Consider the following 19,061-nt stretch of genomic DNA (forward strand, 5'->3'; position numbering starts at 1 on the left):
AATTATATTTTTCACTCTTGCTCAACAGGTGTTGGCTCATCCAACGAGTGCATCATTTGTCAAGTATTGTCTACTCGAGTTAGAGACTAATAGATACATTACAAGAAAGTCGCGTATTATTCACAAACATAATTTTTCGGTAAACACCAAATGCAAGAAGAATACTATATTAGTCTCAATATTTATGAAATTTCGACATCATCCTTTCAACCATATCTCTTATAACTACATCTTCATCTTTTGCACTTTCCATTAAAAGACATTTTATTTTACAAACTTGTAAAAAGTACAAGTTGGATGTAGGATAACTTGAGGCAGAAATGAGATTTGTAATATCATAAAATGACAACAAGAAATCACTAATTTTTTTTCTCCTTTCCATTTCTCCTCAAATGGACGATACTTGTAATTCTCATCAACTAAGTGTAAACTTTCAAAAAACTAGTTGGTATTTAAGGTCACTTTAAAGTGTCAAATTGAGTTTCACCTTATAGAAACATTTATACACAAAGCATTTGATGCATCAATGTCTCCTATTTTTTTAAAGAATTTTTAAATTTAATCATTTTACTCTCAGAACCCCTGACATACTTGATGTTCTCCCTAATTTTATCTAAAACATCACTAACTCCTAAGTTTTTTATACTCAACAAATTTGAAAGGTAAACCATGTCAAATAATTAAATTAGCACATAATTCATGGGATTCTATTTGATTTTTTTTTAACTTTGCTCGTATGTCCATAATCATTTGACTTATATTTTCCTATTTGCTTTTATTACATCTTCCAATGTAACATTTTAAATGGGAAGTCCTATATTTTTACTACCAATTATATATTTTTTGTTACACCCATTACACCTTGCCCTATCTTTTTCATCATCACAAACACCAATTTTAGTAAAGAATTTCAACAATTAGATGTTTCTAACTTATCCCTTTTATTATTAACTTCAACACTTTCATTCTCAAAAACATATTCAACCTTATTTCGGTTACATGATTGTTATCATGGACATGAACATTACCACCAAGTTTACTAATTGACTCATCCATTGTTTATATTGTTCAATCATGTTACAAATTAAAAAGTAATCTATCATATAAAAAATGTATTGATTCTCCTTACAATATCAGTGGCAGCAAAAAAAGGGTCAAAGCTACTAAAAGTAAACAAAAACTACTAAACCTATAAGTTTTCTCGTCTCATTTCATCTTTAAGCTAATTTTAATTTTAAGAATCTGTTGTGGTGTCGTCTCCCTGTTCTATGCTACTTTGATTGACTCTGCCCTCTGATTTGGTCTAAAAAGATGGGGTGAGAATCATCATCGTTGACTTAAGAAGATGGGTAGGTGGGATTTTTCGCTCTTACTTATTGTGTGGTGTGGGCGCTTTCTCTCGTGAGTCATGTGTATTGTTGTGTAGGCAAACAAAACTACAACGTTTAATTAGTCACTAGTTGAAGGGTTAGTCCGTCTCTCCCCGCCTGTAATCTAATGGGCTGGTGGGTTAGACTATTTTACGATTAATGGTTCAAAAAAACTAGTTCGGTTCCTCACCCAATTTATCACCCTTAATTATAACATACTAAGTACATCATCACTAGTAAAAAAACGTCATTTTAACGCGCTATATACGCCTCGGTTTTATTAGAATCGAAGCGTATAAAAGCATGGTGGTATTTTCGTAGTTTTATGGAAATTATATGCCTCAGTTTAAAAAAAACCGAAACGCAAGATGTCTACTACCTCGGTTAAGCCAGAAATCGAGGCATAAAGGTTCAATATATTTTCAAAATTGCCATTATACTTTTTATTTTTTATTATTTTCTGATATAATAGGCACTGGTTAAATTGAATAATCGAAACAATATGGTTATATTATCTCGGATATATTTTGAATCGAGGCAGTATAGGCGGCCCAGATCCTTCTTAGTGGCCTTGAACCCGTGACCTAATAAAGGGTTCAACTTTATTTTCGTTTCGGAGCAGTCCAAATCCTCCTCTTCCCTTTTCTCTTCTTCCCTTGAACGCAGACCAGGAGGCAGTACAGGAGAGTGTTGTGATGGAGGTGAGTGGCCAGCGAAGACGTGGAGAGACGCGGCGAGGACGCGTCTGATAGCGGCGAGGCAAGGCGCGGCGCGGCGAGGTCGCGTCTGATAGCGGCAAGGCGTGGCGCGGCAAGGTCGCGTCTGATAGTGGCGAGGCGAGGCGTGGCGCGGCGAGGTCGCGTCTGATAGCGGTAAGGCGCGACGCGGCGAGGTCGCGTCTGATAGCGGCGAGGTCTTCGATGAAGACGACTGCGCGAGGACGCTGGCCGTTTGCGGCACAAGTTTCCTTCTCCTCCTTCCTCTATTTTCGTGTGTTGGGTGCGAATAGGGATGCGATGACGGACAAAGGTGGCGGTGGCGCGTTGCGGGGAAGCCGACAATGAAGTGAATCGTTTTTCAATTTGACATTTTAGGGTTTCTGAAATTGAGAATTGGAGAAATAGGTTTTTCATTTTCAGATTTGGGATTTTTGTTTTTGTTTCTGCGACTTAGGGTTTCAGCCATTCATCTAATTTTGGGGTTCCAGTTTTGTTATCTGAGTTTGTGAAACAATTTATTATCTGAGTTTGTGAAACAGCGTGGTTATGTCTTCGGATTGCAGAGGATATTTTCTCCAAGCGCAGGTCTTGTTCATCCTTAAGGTTTTTCAGTTTTGGGGTATTTGAAATTAGAATCTGGAATTGAAATCAAAATCTAAGCCCGCTAAAGAAAAAAAAAGATCCTACTGCCTCGATTCAGGTTCTACCCGAGGTAGTAGAGGCAGACAAAATAACTTGGTTCGTAACCGAGACAAAGAGTCTACAATTTTTTGTCTCACTTGAATGTACTTCGGTTCAGGAACCGGTGCGAATGAGTAAAATTAACCGGTGCCAATTCCCTTCATTGCACTAGTGAATGTATAATTTATCAAATGATGCATTATTTTTATGTCCCTCTGTGAAACCCTGAATAATTAGTAGTAATAATTCTCTGACACATCACCACTAATACACACACCACGTCACTGCTACGGGTAATTAAAAACCCACTTCCAACTCTGATTTTCACCTCTGCCGTGAATGGAAAGCTGAGCCACAATCATTTCTCTGCAACATTAAAAACGCACCACTCTTTGCATGCAAGCACGCCACGTGTTGCGGTAGAGGCTTCTAAATCAGAGATGGGTGTGCAGGTGTCAGCCTGGGACACGTTCGTTCAAACGAACGGGAGTTTAACAAAACCAGATTTTTCTGAAAACTCTCTCACCTGCATCACTCATCTTCTTCCTCACGAAACACACCCATTCATCTTCTCCAACTTCTCTCTTAAACCAGTAAACTTCTCTCTACTGTAACCTCTCATTTTTCTTCTCCAAATCCCATTTCAGAACCATAGGAACGTTTCCAGAGACGCGGACGTTAGTTTGGACCGAACAGAATTTGATTCTAAGCTGGTAAGTTCCTTCCTCTAGTAGTTTGTCCATTAGGGTTTCATTCCAAACCATGTCTTCAGTTCATGCATGGACTGTTTCTGAGAAAACTCTGATTTTGGTGTTTAGATAAAGGGTTAGATTTAGTAGAAGGGACTTAAGTGGCTGTTGTGTATAGAAGAGCTGTGGTTGAACGTGTGGAAGTCATATTTTAGGGCGTACACTGCTATCCAGGTAAGGGAAGCTTATATGTTTAATTTATACTGTATGTTATATGATCTGATGTGCATGTATGAATTGTATGATGTTTGAGCGGTATGGACGACTACTGTTATGGAAAATGATTTCTGATCTTTGCTTGATCTGCATGTTGGTTTGATACGTATGAAAAATGGATATTATGGTGTATGAAGTAAATCTGTACGTTGATGTTGAATATGAAGTTACTGGAATGAATGTTATAAAGTTTATAAATTGAAAATCATATGAATTATACAGTATAAGTTTAAATGTTGAAATTTGGAAATCTGTTAAGGTTGAAAAACCTGAAACTTAAATCAATTCCGATGATCAATGACGCTCGTCACTGTACGGTCTTAAACCGTTCGGTTTCCTTACAATAACTTAGAATGGAATTCTTTCATTTGGAAAGGACTCTGCCCGAGAACGAGCGTCCCATTTGGATGTCTGAGCGTTCGGTTTTTGCTCAACAGTTTTTAAATATTTAAAACTTTATGAATACGTAACGTTCGGTCTTAAACCGAACGTTCGTCCTTAAACAGCGTTCGGCCTTATGTCGAACGTTCGTTCTAAATAGCGCTCGGTCTCATACCGAAGCGGTCGTCCTAATTAGCGCTCGGTCTTACACCGAAGCGTACGTTCTAAATAGCGCTCGGTCTCACACCGAAGCGTTCGTCCTAATTAGCGCTCGGTCTTATACCGAAGCGTTCGTTCTAAAAATCGTTCGGTCTCATACCGAAGCGTTCGTCCTAAAGAACGTTCAGTTTTGTATCGAACGTTCGTCACAAATTATCTTCGGTCATCTATTTAGCGTTCGCTTTAATGAAGTGTTCGTTCTTAAACCGAACGCTCGTCCTTATTCTTAATTCCTTAAAGAACGTAAATAGCGTTCGTCCAAATATTTCAATATTCATTCTCTTACGTTCGTTCAAATACTGGCATCAGTTCAGTATATACAAAATTTTACAAAGAAAAGTTCTAAGTGTTATTGACCATCCTTGATACATTGAATCTGGTCCAAGATCTATATTAAGAAATTTTCTGAGTATCATTATACCTTCAATATAGTCAGTTCATTTCACTGGTCAAACAGGGAGTCACGTCCGTCCATCCAGTACTATATTTGAACGTTCGTCCTATTTCTTCAAGGGACTGAACGTTCGTTCTTTTGTACTCTTAAAGTTAAAGATGAGATTGATTATGAATTATGATAAATTACAGTGCGAACGTTATATCAAGTGATTTTATGATTATGGAATTTGAACGAGCGTTCCAAGGAGGGACGTCTCAGATGTATTAAATACTAAATTTGGTAAAGTATGAACATGGATAAGTTAGGCCAGGCTTGGTCCATCCTGATATTCCGTGATACTCATCTTCACGTAGAAGGGGGTAGTCATGCGTGGGAATGGCAGGAGGTTCTTCGTTCATCGCTTAGATATGGGCGAGGGATTAACCTCGAGTGGTAGCTGATTAGGTATATCCCGGCTAGTACACCACTCGGGTGCAAGGACGCTTGTAACTACATGGTTCATACAGTCCGGACGGTCTGTCTTATATACGTATTTCTATGATTATTATTTGATAAGTTACATGTTGTATGTGTGAATTGAAATGTAAATGTATGTGTTAATTGTATAAATTAAATATTATAAGCTTACCCTTGCATTTCCATTGTGTTGTCCACTGTCCATGTACGTTCGTCTTGTCTTGCAATGATCATCCGTGTGGATGTGAGCAGATGGTGGTGCATCTCTTGAAGAAATGCTGGAAGAAGAAAATTTGGAAGATGCAAATCTGGTCGACGTTGAAGTGAAGGCCGAGCCTTAGAGCGCTCGTAGATGTTAGGCTGTAAATGATAGCTCGTTTTGGACGTTCGGTTAGTCCTTTTGTAAAACCGTTCGTTCCGCTTTACTTCCCTGTTACTTTGATACGCTCGTTATTTGGTAATGACGCCGTTCGGCTTCGAACCTTTGAGCGCTGTTAATATTAAAGACTGTTTATTTTACTGTTAAGTGTAATTAATCCTGATTCATGGTAATTACTGTATTTGGGATGTTACACCCTCCAACCCATTTTGTCATTCCTTATTGCAAGATACCAAATGCATAATATATATTTATAAAATGTTGCATTACTTTTATCCAAACAAAGAACCAACATTATTCACAACGAATACATACATATGCGAAACCTTCATAAAAAAAATTAAATATGAAAATTTTCATCAAACACAAGTTTCTAAGTGTAAATATATAATTAATGTCTAAATATTATGCAACCCATTGTTTTAATGATAAAGTACTACAAGCTATCATTCTCGTGCGGTCACAAGGTATGATTCCTACGTCATTTTATAGACATTTCCCTAGGTCTATAAATTCATCTTATCTTTAGTCGACGTGCAACTTTCAACCAAAAATAAAAATAAAAACTGATTCAAAAACCATATTAATTTTTTTATATAAAAATAAAAAATAATAATAATAGGATTATACACTTCTATTCTCATTTGACATACAGTTAAAATAGTAACAAAAAAATATTTTTTTGTATTTTCACAAAAAAAAATTATTAAACTAATGTAAAAAATTTGTATGTCAAGTATTATTTTTCAAATAAAAACGACCTATAGAAAGGTAGTTTGGCTCCCAAGAGAGGTTAATGAATCACGTAACACTTTCCTTATTTTCCTCAACCTCGTTCTTTATTCTAAATAACCGTTAATAACCCTATCTCATTCCTTCAGCCCCATTTTTTAGTTCACAGTTTTCAAACTCTCATCTCTCACACCCCATTTTTCTTTTTCTTTCTCTCTAAGTGATGGCTTCAGAGCCCAGCAGAAAGAGCCTGTTAAGCTCAAAGGCCATAGCTGATGCAGCTTCATGGTACTGTGCCTTTCTTCTTGTGGCCCTTTTGCTCCAAACCATGTTCAGATACAGCTCCATGCTTCCAAGCCATGTAGACAACAACCAACTCATTTCACAGCCATGCGAGGAAATCTATGTTGTTGGAGAAGGTGAGACACTTCACACAATAAGTGACAAGTGTGGTGACCCTTTCATAGTTGAGAACAACCCTCACATCCATGACCCTGATGATGTCTTCCCTGGCCTCGTTATCCATATCATGCCTACAAGTTAAGGTGTTTTATATAAGGAAGAATCGATTCTGTTAGAGGAATATAATAACCTTTCTTGTCATCATCTTTTTCTTTCTTTTTCACTTTATTCCTTTCTTGTATATAACTTCTCAGAATCAACATGAAGTTGAAAAGCTTTCTATGTTAACGTTTTGTTTTATCATCTGTATCAATAAGGAAAACTTCATAGTTTATAGTCTTATCTAGAATAGCCTTTCTTGGAGGGTGCTTATGGTCTTTAATAAAACAAATTAGTGTGTAAATTCAGTTTTTCTCTTAGGTATTAACCTATAAGTAAATGGAATATACTTAATATTGTGTTAATTATACTATTTTTAAGTGAAAGAGTGTTATATATCATGAAGTTTTCAATACATCGATTCTTTAATTGATGTTACAATTTCGTTAATGGAATTGTCGGTGGTATGAAAATTGTGAAGAACAAAAATCCATAGCTTTCATTGTCGTGGTTGAGAAATTATTCCAAATTCACCTATTAGTTAATAGAAACCACGAAAAGAGTATTCTATAAGTCTTTACGCAATTTCTTTCCATAAAAAAAATACATCTCTTAGTTTTATTATTTTTGGTCGAGATTCATTTTCACATGCTTGATTTTGTCTTACACAAAGATGAATTTGGGTTTCCTATGAAACGTCGCATACCTATCTTGTCATGTTATGACCCTCGCTTTCGTAGCTGGTTATGATCTTCTTCATTCTTTACATGTTGATAAAGTGCCTTATTTTTTAAGGTTATTTACGTTAATGAGGGAGTGTGTTTTAAGAACCATATTAAGTATCTTCTCTTCCTCCTCGTTCTTTGACTTCTATCATAGTTGGAATATTAAAACAAAAAGGAAATTTTTCGAAATTGATTAGTTAAGATGGAAACCCAGTGTATGTGTGTGTAATCGAGTTATTTTATTTATAGGAATTGAAACATAGCTTGCTCCTTTTTTTCTAGTAAAGCACTCCACCAATCTTTAGATGAAGATAAATGGTTTATATCTTCACGTTGTTTTTGGCCAATTTTATCTGTCATATCCAACTCACATCAAAGTTGTACAGGTACAATCTTTTAGGAATGTGTTTTGATAACCATAACCATTAGACATTGATACCACATTATACTCAATTTTGTCTTAAAAAAATATTTTAGTATGATAAAAAAATAATGTTAAAAATATTTTAGTTTCAACTATTAAAAATAGTTTCCATTCTTCTTCATCCATTTTTGTTCCATTTTTTAGTTTTAAATGTGTAGGAGTAATTAATTGGAGTTAGATGTAATGTATCTAAACTATACATAGATTCTTCTAAATCACTAACACAAAAAATGTTTTTAACGTTTATTATTTTAGATTTTTTGTGTTTGTTGAAGGTCTGACATCGGTAGTCTCTGAACAAACATTAATTAACGTTTGTTGCATGTTAATTAATGTTTGTTGCAAAAACAACATAAGTCAAATTGTGGGTTTATTTTTAAAATAAAAGTGGTTAATATTTTCCTTCAATGAAACCTTGGAAAATTAATGGACAATACAAAAATACATAATAAAAAATTTTAAAAATTTTGAAGAAGTATGAATATCTAAAATAAAAGTGTAAAGTATAGAAAAATAGGTAAAAAATACTAAGAAAATAAAAAGCATACCTTAAACTATGAATTTTTTAAAATTTCAGAACATTTCAGAAAAAAAAAATATCTTAAATGATGGTGAGCATGATCATCACCCCATTTCGAACAACTTTGATTTTTGGATTGTCTTCATCTGAGATCCATACCAAAAGTTATGACAATTTAAAGTTTAGGTAGAAATTAAAATCATAAAATCACAACCTTTAGGGCACACAACAATGGCTAGTGAATGAAAACATCAACCTTAATGTACTATGTAATCAAAGAGGATGAAAACTTCATAAATGAGCACCACAATGGCAAGATGAATGGAAATGAGTTGAAAAACTTGCTCATACGAGTTTGGCGTCATCGTTGCATTTCAGTAGAAGGTTTAACATAAATGTGAAAGATAGAGATGAGGGTGGTTACATTATTTCTGAAATTTTTAAAAGAAAAATTGACATCAGACACCCTCACAACAAACATCAATTTATAATTTAACGTCAATCGTAAGGCCAACAGATGTTAAATGACATCGGACCTAGGGTAGTTTAACGTGTGTTGGCCTTAGGGTCAATGTTAAATTTCAAATTGACATTTGTTGTGAATGGATTTGACATTAATTTGGATTCAATATTTACAAAAATGTCATTACATATTTCTAACGTCAAATTTTACTACTTACGACATGGACATGACTCTTATGTTCTTTCATTGTTCTTCATGTGCATGATTCGTTATTTATGCTTTTTTGTAGTATCTAAATATTGGAAAGTGACTTAGAACCTAGTTAAGGATTGAACAATACAGAGGTTTGGTTCTAAACATAGAATATAATCTCTTAATCATTCTAAGCATCTTCTCTTAATGCAAACTCTATGTTAAAATGATCAAGGGACTAGTATTTTCACCTAGAGGTTTATAACTTGTCTATAAGGAATTAAGAGTTGTGAACTGAGGGTGAATACTTGAGTTATGTTAGAAATATATGTGTAGACTTCTACATTAAGTTTAGTTCATGAAATCCAACCTAGTGAGTCTTTTCCTTGATCACTTCATATAACTTCAATTTAGTAGCTTTATATGCTTTTAATTTAATTTCATCTCATGCTTAATTTGAATCAATTGATGTTTACATTCACAGCTTGAATCATAAAATATACATCATTGACTAAACCAACGTAAATCTCTTGAGAAATGATAATTGGACATTTCTCTTTACTACTTGTATGACTTTGTACATTTGTCAAATAGTTAACAAATACCATGACAATTTGAGAAAAACAAAAGCATTGAGATTTATTCATCATTATCACATATAATTATAATTGAAATATGAAATATAAAATTTTATTAAATAGTAAGATCAAAATGGACTAAACTTTACATGAAAGGTGTTTAAAATGAAGCTCAATAGGTTATTAAACAATCTTAAAGAAAATGAGAGTATTTGGAAAACTGGTTGCAAATATATAGATCTAGATTTTCATGTATACATTTCATTTTCTTTAACTATAAAAGTGTATTATTCAATTTTTTTTTTTCAAAATATGTATAAAATTGAATTCTAAAATAGTTTGGTCACACACTCACATTTTGTTATGATTAAGAAAATATTACAAGTTGAAAACAATTCCAAACAAAAATTACTCATTTTTGTAAAGTTGACTCATCCCTCCTTATATTTAGTTAAGTAAATTAGTTTCTAAATTTATATTTCATAAACCACATAGGCCTCCAAATCCAAAATTTCTTTGAGTTAAAAATGTCAATGTAGTAAGAATTTTACTAAAAGTTTTCAAGATGCCAGTTTCATTCTTGAAAAGGATTCTTGAGGTTTAGGGATGAAGAAAGGGGAATTTGACCCACTCCTTAAGAAGTAACTTTGGAACCATTAGCTAAAGTAATAACATAAAGAGTTGTTGGATAAGAAATAGAGGAAAAAGTGAAGCATTACCAAAGATATGATCAGAGGTGCCTCAATCATTACTCATGAACTTTGACACTCCAATTTGAGATATGAAATTTTTTGACAAAATAGAATGGATGAAAGAAGGTGCTTGACTGCGAGATTTTAACTTGAGATGTTCTTGATATTCTTCACTGGAAAACTTGGGCTACAATACTTTAGATATGGAAATATTAGCTACCTTATGAGGAAAACCATGTAGAGAGTAACAATTTTTTTGGATGTTACCAATTCTCTTACAATGTGTAAATTAAAGACGTACTTCTGCATTGCCACAATCTTCTTTTTTACAAGTAGGCATGTTAAGTATAGATATAGTCAAAAAAGGCAATAGTTAAACTTAAGGTTTCAAGACAGAACCTAGGGTTTGAGGGAGAGAAACTGTTGATTAACACATGAAGACACACTAAATGCTCTCAGAATGAAGAACTGAATATGTCAACTGGCTGAGGAAGCTTTGATGAGTCTGATTGTCTTGTCCTGGGAAGGCTACAACTATTGAAAGGCGGTGCGTAAGGCACACACGCTTTACAACATCAAGAAGAAATGGCAGACATGACGATGCGTTGGGCAGAGGACAACTCTGGGACCAACGAGGTTGGCCATCGCTTAAGCAACGCTCCAGATTTGGTAGTTTCTAGTGAAGAACAATTAGGTTTGCTAGCGGCAGACCACGACAAACAACAATAATCAATGATAAGATGTGATAAACAACATTGGACAATGGTAGACATTTGGACAACTACAAACAATGGCGACCACTGCCATACAACAAGATAATTCTTTTATTGAACAAATGTTACGAGGCATAAAAACAAAACAAGATCGACCCGCTCTGATACCAACTTCATATTAGTAACAAAGAAAATATAAAATTGGAGTACTTGCAAGATCCAGCTTATAATCTTATATTTATAATGATAGAAAATTGATATAGGCTTAATACCAATTTTGGTCCCAATTTTTGTCAGCTTTATTCGAAATGGTCCTAATTTTTTTTTCTGTTCAATGTTGTCCTAAAGAATGTAATTTATGTTCAATTTAGTCCTTTTTGCAGACGGCGTTTAAATTGTTAATGACACATTGTCCAGTTGTGCAATAAGTGAATGTCATGTCATTTAACTACTGACCTGCCTTGCCACGTGGTAGCCCCTTCCCTACCCAAAAAATTAGGATTTTTGAATGCAAGGAAGAAAGGCTCCTTACGCCTGCGTTGCTAGAGGAAAACTGAAGCTTGCGATGGTCCAATTGACCATAGTGGGTCTGTCAGAGTTTCGTAGAAACGAGAGCGAACTCCTTTCTCACGGCGAGGTGAGGTTTGCAACGGTGACGCCTCCGCGAAGGTTCAATCTCTGACGTAGTCGCGATGCAAGAAGCCCATCGCTCTCAGGCGGTTTCACGACAATAGGACTCGCGATTCAGGGTTTCGATTTGGGGGTTTTTGTTATGTTATCTGGTTTTTGTAAATTAGAATATATGATTTTCGTTTCAAAATTGATTTGGGGAATTCTTGGCTCTTCTCTGTTTTGCAAGTGGTTAGGGATTTTGTTCTTCCCTACAGGTCTGGGTTTTGGGTTTTGAGAAGTGGGGGATGAGGGTTCAGATTGGGAATGTTAGGGTTTCTGAACTTGGAATGAGGGTTCTTCTCTGTTTTTTCATGAATTTGTTTTTTCGTTTTGGCTTCATTTGATTCGCGATAATGGGTTCCGTGGTGGTTGTTGTTGGATGCACGGGTTGCGCCAATGAAGGTGCTGGTAGGTGGCCATGGGTGGTGTTTTTGGGTGGTTGTTGGATGAAGAAGATGATGGAGGTGCGAAGATGGTGGTTGGTCGTGACCGTGGCGACGACGGTTAGGGTTAGGTGGTGGCTAGGGTTTCTGTGTAGGGGAAATTAGGGCTTCTGGAGGTAGGATATGATGATGACATGTCAAGGATGATGTGTCATTTATTACACAGCTAGATAGTGCGCTGTTAACGATTTAAACGCCATCTGCAAAAAGGAATAAATTGAACATAAATTATATTATTTAGGACAACATTGAACAGGAAAAAAAATCAGGACCATTTCGAATAAAGCTGACAAAAATTGGGACCAAAATTGGTATTAAGCCATTGATATAATAGAAAAATCAAAAGATTATTCTAGACTCCTTGGTACAACTCATAGAGTGTACTAGGCTCCTAGGTTAGGTAAATGATTCCAAATTCACTATTTATTACTTATTTGAACAAATATACTATAATGCTAAAATAGAATATTATAATAAATCCAACTTTACCAAATACTTATTTAAGTATATTAACAACAAGCTTGATGTATTTGTTGTTAAAATATGTAATGATGAACGAAATGAATTGATTGACAAGAGTAAATAATTTTATAATTGTAGGTATTTGTTTAGGTTGTTTGGAGAACTTTTCAGGCTATAATATTATTTATTAAATAATATTATTTTAATACCTAATGATTTTTTACAATCATTTTAGATTTGGTATTTTACTTTTCAATTTCTTCCTTTCTTTAAAAATACAAAAGTTAACACTACTTAGTGCAGAAATTATCTTTAACGTCACGCGTATAACAACGTTTGATCACCAAAAATCCAACGTAAAAAATGATCAGTGGCATTTTTGTAAATAAAACGTCATTATAAAAGTCGGTCCCCAGAGTTAGACGTCAAATCCTCCTTTAGACGTTGGCCCCCTTAGATCAGACGTCAAAAAGGTCCGAAAATATATCATTTTAAGCGGTAATATTTATTTTTTTACGACATAGATGTCAGCCCCCCCCCCCCCCCCCCCCCTCCCCCAAATTAGACATCAAATCCTTCTTTAGACGTCGGCCCCCCAAATCAGACGTCAAATCCTTCTTTGGAAGTCTCCCCCCTAGATCAGACGTTAAAAAGGTCTGAAAATATCTCATTTTAAGCGCAATATTAATTTTTTGTACGACATAGACATCGGGCCCCCAAATCAAACGTCAAATCCTTCTTTAGACTTCAGTCCCCCAGATCAGACGTTAAAAAGGTATGAAAATATTTCATTTTAAGTGACAATATTAATTTTTTGTACGACATAGACGTTGGTGCCCCCTATATCAGACGTCAAATCCTCTGCCAAAAGCTGCAAAATCATAATTGAAAGGTCACTTTTGGAAACATTAGACGTCGGATCCCCTTCCCTAGACGTCAATAAGCTGCAAAGATATCCCAAAAGTATAGCAAAAATGGATTTTTTTAGCAATTAGACGTCGGATCTAGAGAGGGGCCGGCGTCAAATGCCCTTTTAAACCCCAAAAACTTAGAATGTGGGCCTCACTTTCTTTCCCGTTTTTGCTTCGTTCGCGTTCGCCAGTTACGCGTTGTCTCTCTCGCTGCGTTCATCTTCTTCCTCTACTTTCTCTCGTTTTCCATTAACGTTCAGGTAAGTTTTCTTCCACTTTGCACCGTTTAAAATCATTTTACACCAATTATATTACGTTTGGAACCATTATCTTTCATTTGCACCGATTAAAATTCGTTTTCATTGGCTTTTTGTGCAGTTTTTGGACGCATTCTAGCACAACTGCGGTGGCGATTTTCGAATCGTTATTGTGCATGTTTTTCTCCTCACCCTTACAATGACACTTGTCTACTCGCTCACCTTCACCTCGACAAAATGTTTTAAAACACATGAATTGACGTCTGTTCAAACACATGAATTGACGTCTGTTCAAACACAACAGACGTCAAATTTAACGTCTCCTACTATGACGTCAAATATTTAACTAACGTGAAAAGTTTAAAATAAAATAACAAAGGTTAAAAGCTATTTTTTTGTTAGTGTAACTTTTTTATTGACCAAAATACATCTCAAATGGTTTGTCAAGTGATGCATCTAATGTTAAAATAACATTTCCTAATTATTATTAATCTTTATATATTCCAAAGATTAACATTTTCCCCTTCAAAAACATAATTAGGGTGTATTCTTTTGTGAGAAAGAATTTGAGAGAGTAATTAAATAAATTTAAAGGTAAAGTTTTTGTTATTCTTTTAAAAGATCTAGGAGTGAAAGTGAAGAAATTTGAAGTTTTTGAAAGAACTAATGGATGTGAGAGAATAAAAGAAATATTTTAATAGAATAAAATATAATATTACTATTTTGCCACTATAATTAAAATTAGTATTATATATATATATATATAATTAGAGACATTTTTGTAAAACATATTTGACACACGTAAATATTTTTCCTTAAGCGAGTTTGCATATTTTCATGATCTTGCAAATCCATGTTTTTTCTCACTTCTAATTATTTGAATAAGAACAAAAAATTTACTCACATATCCATGATGATTGCTAATAACTGGAAATCGATATAAGGAACATCGTGTTAAGAAAAAACTTACTTATAACATGTTACAAAAACATAAAAAGATACAAGGTTCACAAGGTTAAAGGTTTGAATGTAAGTAAAAAAAATATTATCTAGAAGAATTAATTATTTTAAATTCCCAAACAAAAATTATTTTAGAAAAACAAAGTCATATGTGCAATTCAAAAAAATTGGGTTATATTATGAATATACTTCATTATGTTCTCAAAATTGTTTTACATAAAAATTTTATTAATGGTTAAAAAGAGATTTACTATACAAACTTTAATTTCATTAAATATATTTTATTAATGATTGAAATAATTAAATAGATATTGTAACATCCAAAAAATATAATAGTGTACTATATAAAAGAGTCATCACAAATTCAATATTAACAAAAACAGTTAACAAATATAGGAAAATAAGGTAAGATTTACAGCCATCACAAAATAACTATAAAAGTCAACTTTATTTACAAACTGGTGATAACAAAACTATACTCAAGATAAGCATCCAAGGATGCTACACGTCAGTTGCTCCTCCATCTAATGCTTGCTCAATAGAGACTTTATAACCCTCTACTCATACCCATCATATGATCATTGCCAAGAAGAGAAACAAAGAACATACAACAAGATCACAAACAAAAGGGTAAGCTAGATATTAAAACAATTCATACAATATTCTAATATATCAAACTCCATAAGTACATCACATATAATAAACAACTCAAAGAAACATCCTAAACATGCCAAGACTTAGACTGGACTGTCCGGACTTAGAATGATTGTCAAGATATGGTAGGTTGTGCACTTGTGGTGGCCTCTACTGTTTTGCAAAGTCATTGCCAATGGGTTTCACCCTACCATACTCACAAGGTTAGTATGTTCCACGCCTTGGATCATACTGGAAGCACCCAACACTAAGACCTCTTGCTACTCTTACCATATGTGTCAATCTGCTCTACTTGAGAATGAAAAACCATTAGAGTTTCAGGATAACACCCAAGACTGAGCTCCCTGCATTCATTCTAAAGTTACTTGAACCACACCAAGAAGTTCCACCTTGGAACTAACTTTCATAACTTTGAAACCATACTTATATCCATATACTTTCACATTGAATTCCAACCAATAATATTACTGACCCTATCATACCATAGAAACTTTTGCACTATTCCAAATATCAAAACATATCTCAAGGTTATCAGAAAACAAAGATAGAAAGAATAAAAACAGGTTCTAGACTAGTCGCTCAACGCACCAAGCTCGTTGAGCACCATAGAAACAGTGAAACGAGCTCCCTCGCCTCTTGCTCAGCGACTAGTCTTGTTGTGCGAACACGGAGACAATGAGCTAAGCTCCCTCACCTCTCGCTTAGCGACTAGTCTCGCTGTGCGAATATAGAGACAATGACCTAAGCTCCTTCATCACTCGCTCAACGACTAGTCTCGCTGTGCGAACACAGAGACAGTGAGCTAAGCTCCCTCATCTCTCGCTTAACGACTAGTCTCGTTGTGCGAACACAGAGACAGTGAGCTAAGCTCCCTCATCTCTCGCTCAACAACTTGTCTCGTTGTGCGAACACAGAGACAGTGAGCTAAGATCCCTCACCTCTCGCTTAGTGACTAGTCTCACTCAACGGAACTATATAATTCTATAACACTAAAAATGTAGAATTTACATCCATAACCACTCATAACCTATTTTGTATATCTTTTCCAACTTCTAACACTCCTAGATCGTACTCTAGACCCAAAAGTACCTAACCAAATGTATCTACACTACCTTAAACACATTTTAAACTCATTAACCACCATATTTTAATCCAAAATCTATCAAAACCTCACTTTAGAGACTCAAATTGAATTCCACCAGTTATGACTTATTTTCAAACAAGTTAAGGACTCCAACAAGTCCCAAATGACTTACTAACACTCCCTAAAATGACCATTTAAGCAGAAAACCCATAATTTAGATTCTCACTAGTCCAAACCCTCTTAAATTAGTTCTAAACCATGCTAAACTCTACCTACCCACCACCAAACACTCTTACTTTAGATTTCCTCCATTTTAATACTTAAACAAGTCATGAAACATCCCATAACAGGCCCTAACTGTCTCAAATAAGTTTACTATCCCTCTCTCACCATTTCATTACCTAAGACCTCCTTTTTCCTTCAAAACACTTCTAAACTTCAATTATAAACTTCACTTTCAATATAGCTCAGATTTTAAATCTCCAATATACCCAACAAGTCTCAATCTATCTCAAGATAGTACCTTAGCAATAGTTCACTCTCAAAAGCCTCTATTTCTCAAATTCACTCATGCAAGCCCCTCTTCGTAGACTTATAAACTCAAAGATGTAACCATTTCTCATCACAACCACATTGAATTTAGTTCCTAATAACAGCACAACTTCATCAACCACATTCATAATAGTATAACAAATCAAAATCACACAATTACAACTACACTCAACATCATACCATCCAAATTAACAATTAAACACACTTATAAAACACCCAATCATAGAAAATTCTTCAAAATCAACAACAATTCATAAAAATACCAGATTAGTAATATAACCATAACTAAAGCAAGAATCCTAGCTTTCCTTACCTTAGAAAACCCTTACAGCTCCAAAATCCCCAACCATTGTGTCCATCGCAAAGAACTTATAGAAAAACCTACATATCATCGATTGGTGATTGGAGACAGACCTTAGAACCTCAATTGAACCAAGAATCAAGGAAGAGAAGTTCTTGACACATACAAAAAAAATTCTCTTTGCATTATCATGAACCGACAAAATACCAAAGAAAATAGTACAAACTTACTTGCTTTAAACAACGAATTGATCGGGTAGATAGGTAGACCTTGATGCTGTGATCGTCTAGGCATCTCCTGATCGTCAAATAGATGATAGAGGAGTTATAACACTTAGATAAATGTGAGAGGAAGCAACGAGAATAAGTTCTAGAGAGATAGAGTGTGTTTTAAGTAATGAGACGAATTTAGAAAATTTTATTTATATTATGAAATTATTTTATAATAAAGTACTCGATCTCATTATTTTAATACACGTACCCACTCTTCTAGGTTCTTACATATATTTAGTAATGGATAAACATATATAATTATATATAAAGAGATACTTCATTTTGGTGTTTTATTTAGTTTTTTCAATTTAATCTTCTTAATAATTATTTTTTAAATTTATAATAAAAAACTATTTTTCAGTTTTATTATTTTAATAATTATTTTTTAATTCAAATAATTATACGTTATAAATAAAAAAAGGCTTAAATATGTTTTTAGTTCCTAAACTATCAAGCAAATTTGGTTTTAGTCTCTCTTTCAAAGTAAGGTACATTTTAGTCCTTCTATTTAAAAAAAAAACGTTAATTTTTTATCCTCTCGAGAGGACAAAAAATTAAGGTTTTTTTGAAGGAGGAAGACTAAAATGTACCTTACTTTAAAAAGGGACTAAAAACAAATTCGCTTGATAGTTTATGGACTAAAAACATATTTAACCCATAAAAGAATTATTTATTCTTTTATCATTTTATTAACTATTTTTTAAAATTTAAATAATTACTCATAATAAAGAAATTATTTACATAATATCATTTATAATATTTTTTATTTTAATACTGGAATTTATATTATCTATAATTTTATATCTATAAATATATATTTTTTTGATTTTTTTTTCAATTTTACCATTTTAATTATTATTTTTAAAATTTAGATAATTTATAAATATTTAAAATTTGTGTATCATAACATATGTGTCTACGCTAGTATTTATTAAAATAAATTGAACATTTATAATCAATATTAATAGAATTAAGAAAGTTAATCCAATTTAATAATAACGTTACATTATTTTACATAATTCATGTATGCGAATTATAAATATAAGTTGTTATGACATTTGTTTCATTTACTTCATAAAACATGAAAATTCTGAAAACAATTTCTAATATAACGTTTATCTCTGTAATAAATAAATAATTAGAATAGTATTTGACATAGTTGGTCATAAGTAGAATGTTGCATTTGTTTTTTAATTTATTTAGACATTGTTTGATTTGAGAAGATTTGAAGATAAATTTTTTTTGTTATTTATTTGAATAAATTTGAAAATAAATAAAAATGAATTTTGTAAGAATTAGTATAAAATTGTATTGATGTAACAAATTAAAAAATTTTATTTCCAAATTGACTCTCATCTACCTCCTAATTCACTCAAATAAACGACA

Source organism: Vigna angularis, chromosome 9, assembly GCF_016808095.1.
Source record: "Vigna angularis cultivar LongXiaoDou No.4 chromosome 9, ASM1680809v1, whole genome shotgun sequence".
Taxonomy (NCBI): Eukaryota; Viridiplantae; Streptophyta; class Magnoliopsida; order Fabales; family Fabaceae; genus Vigna; species Vigna angularis.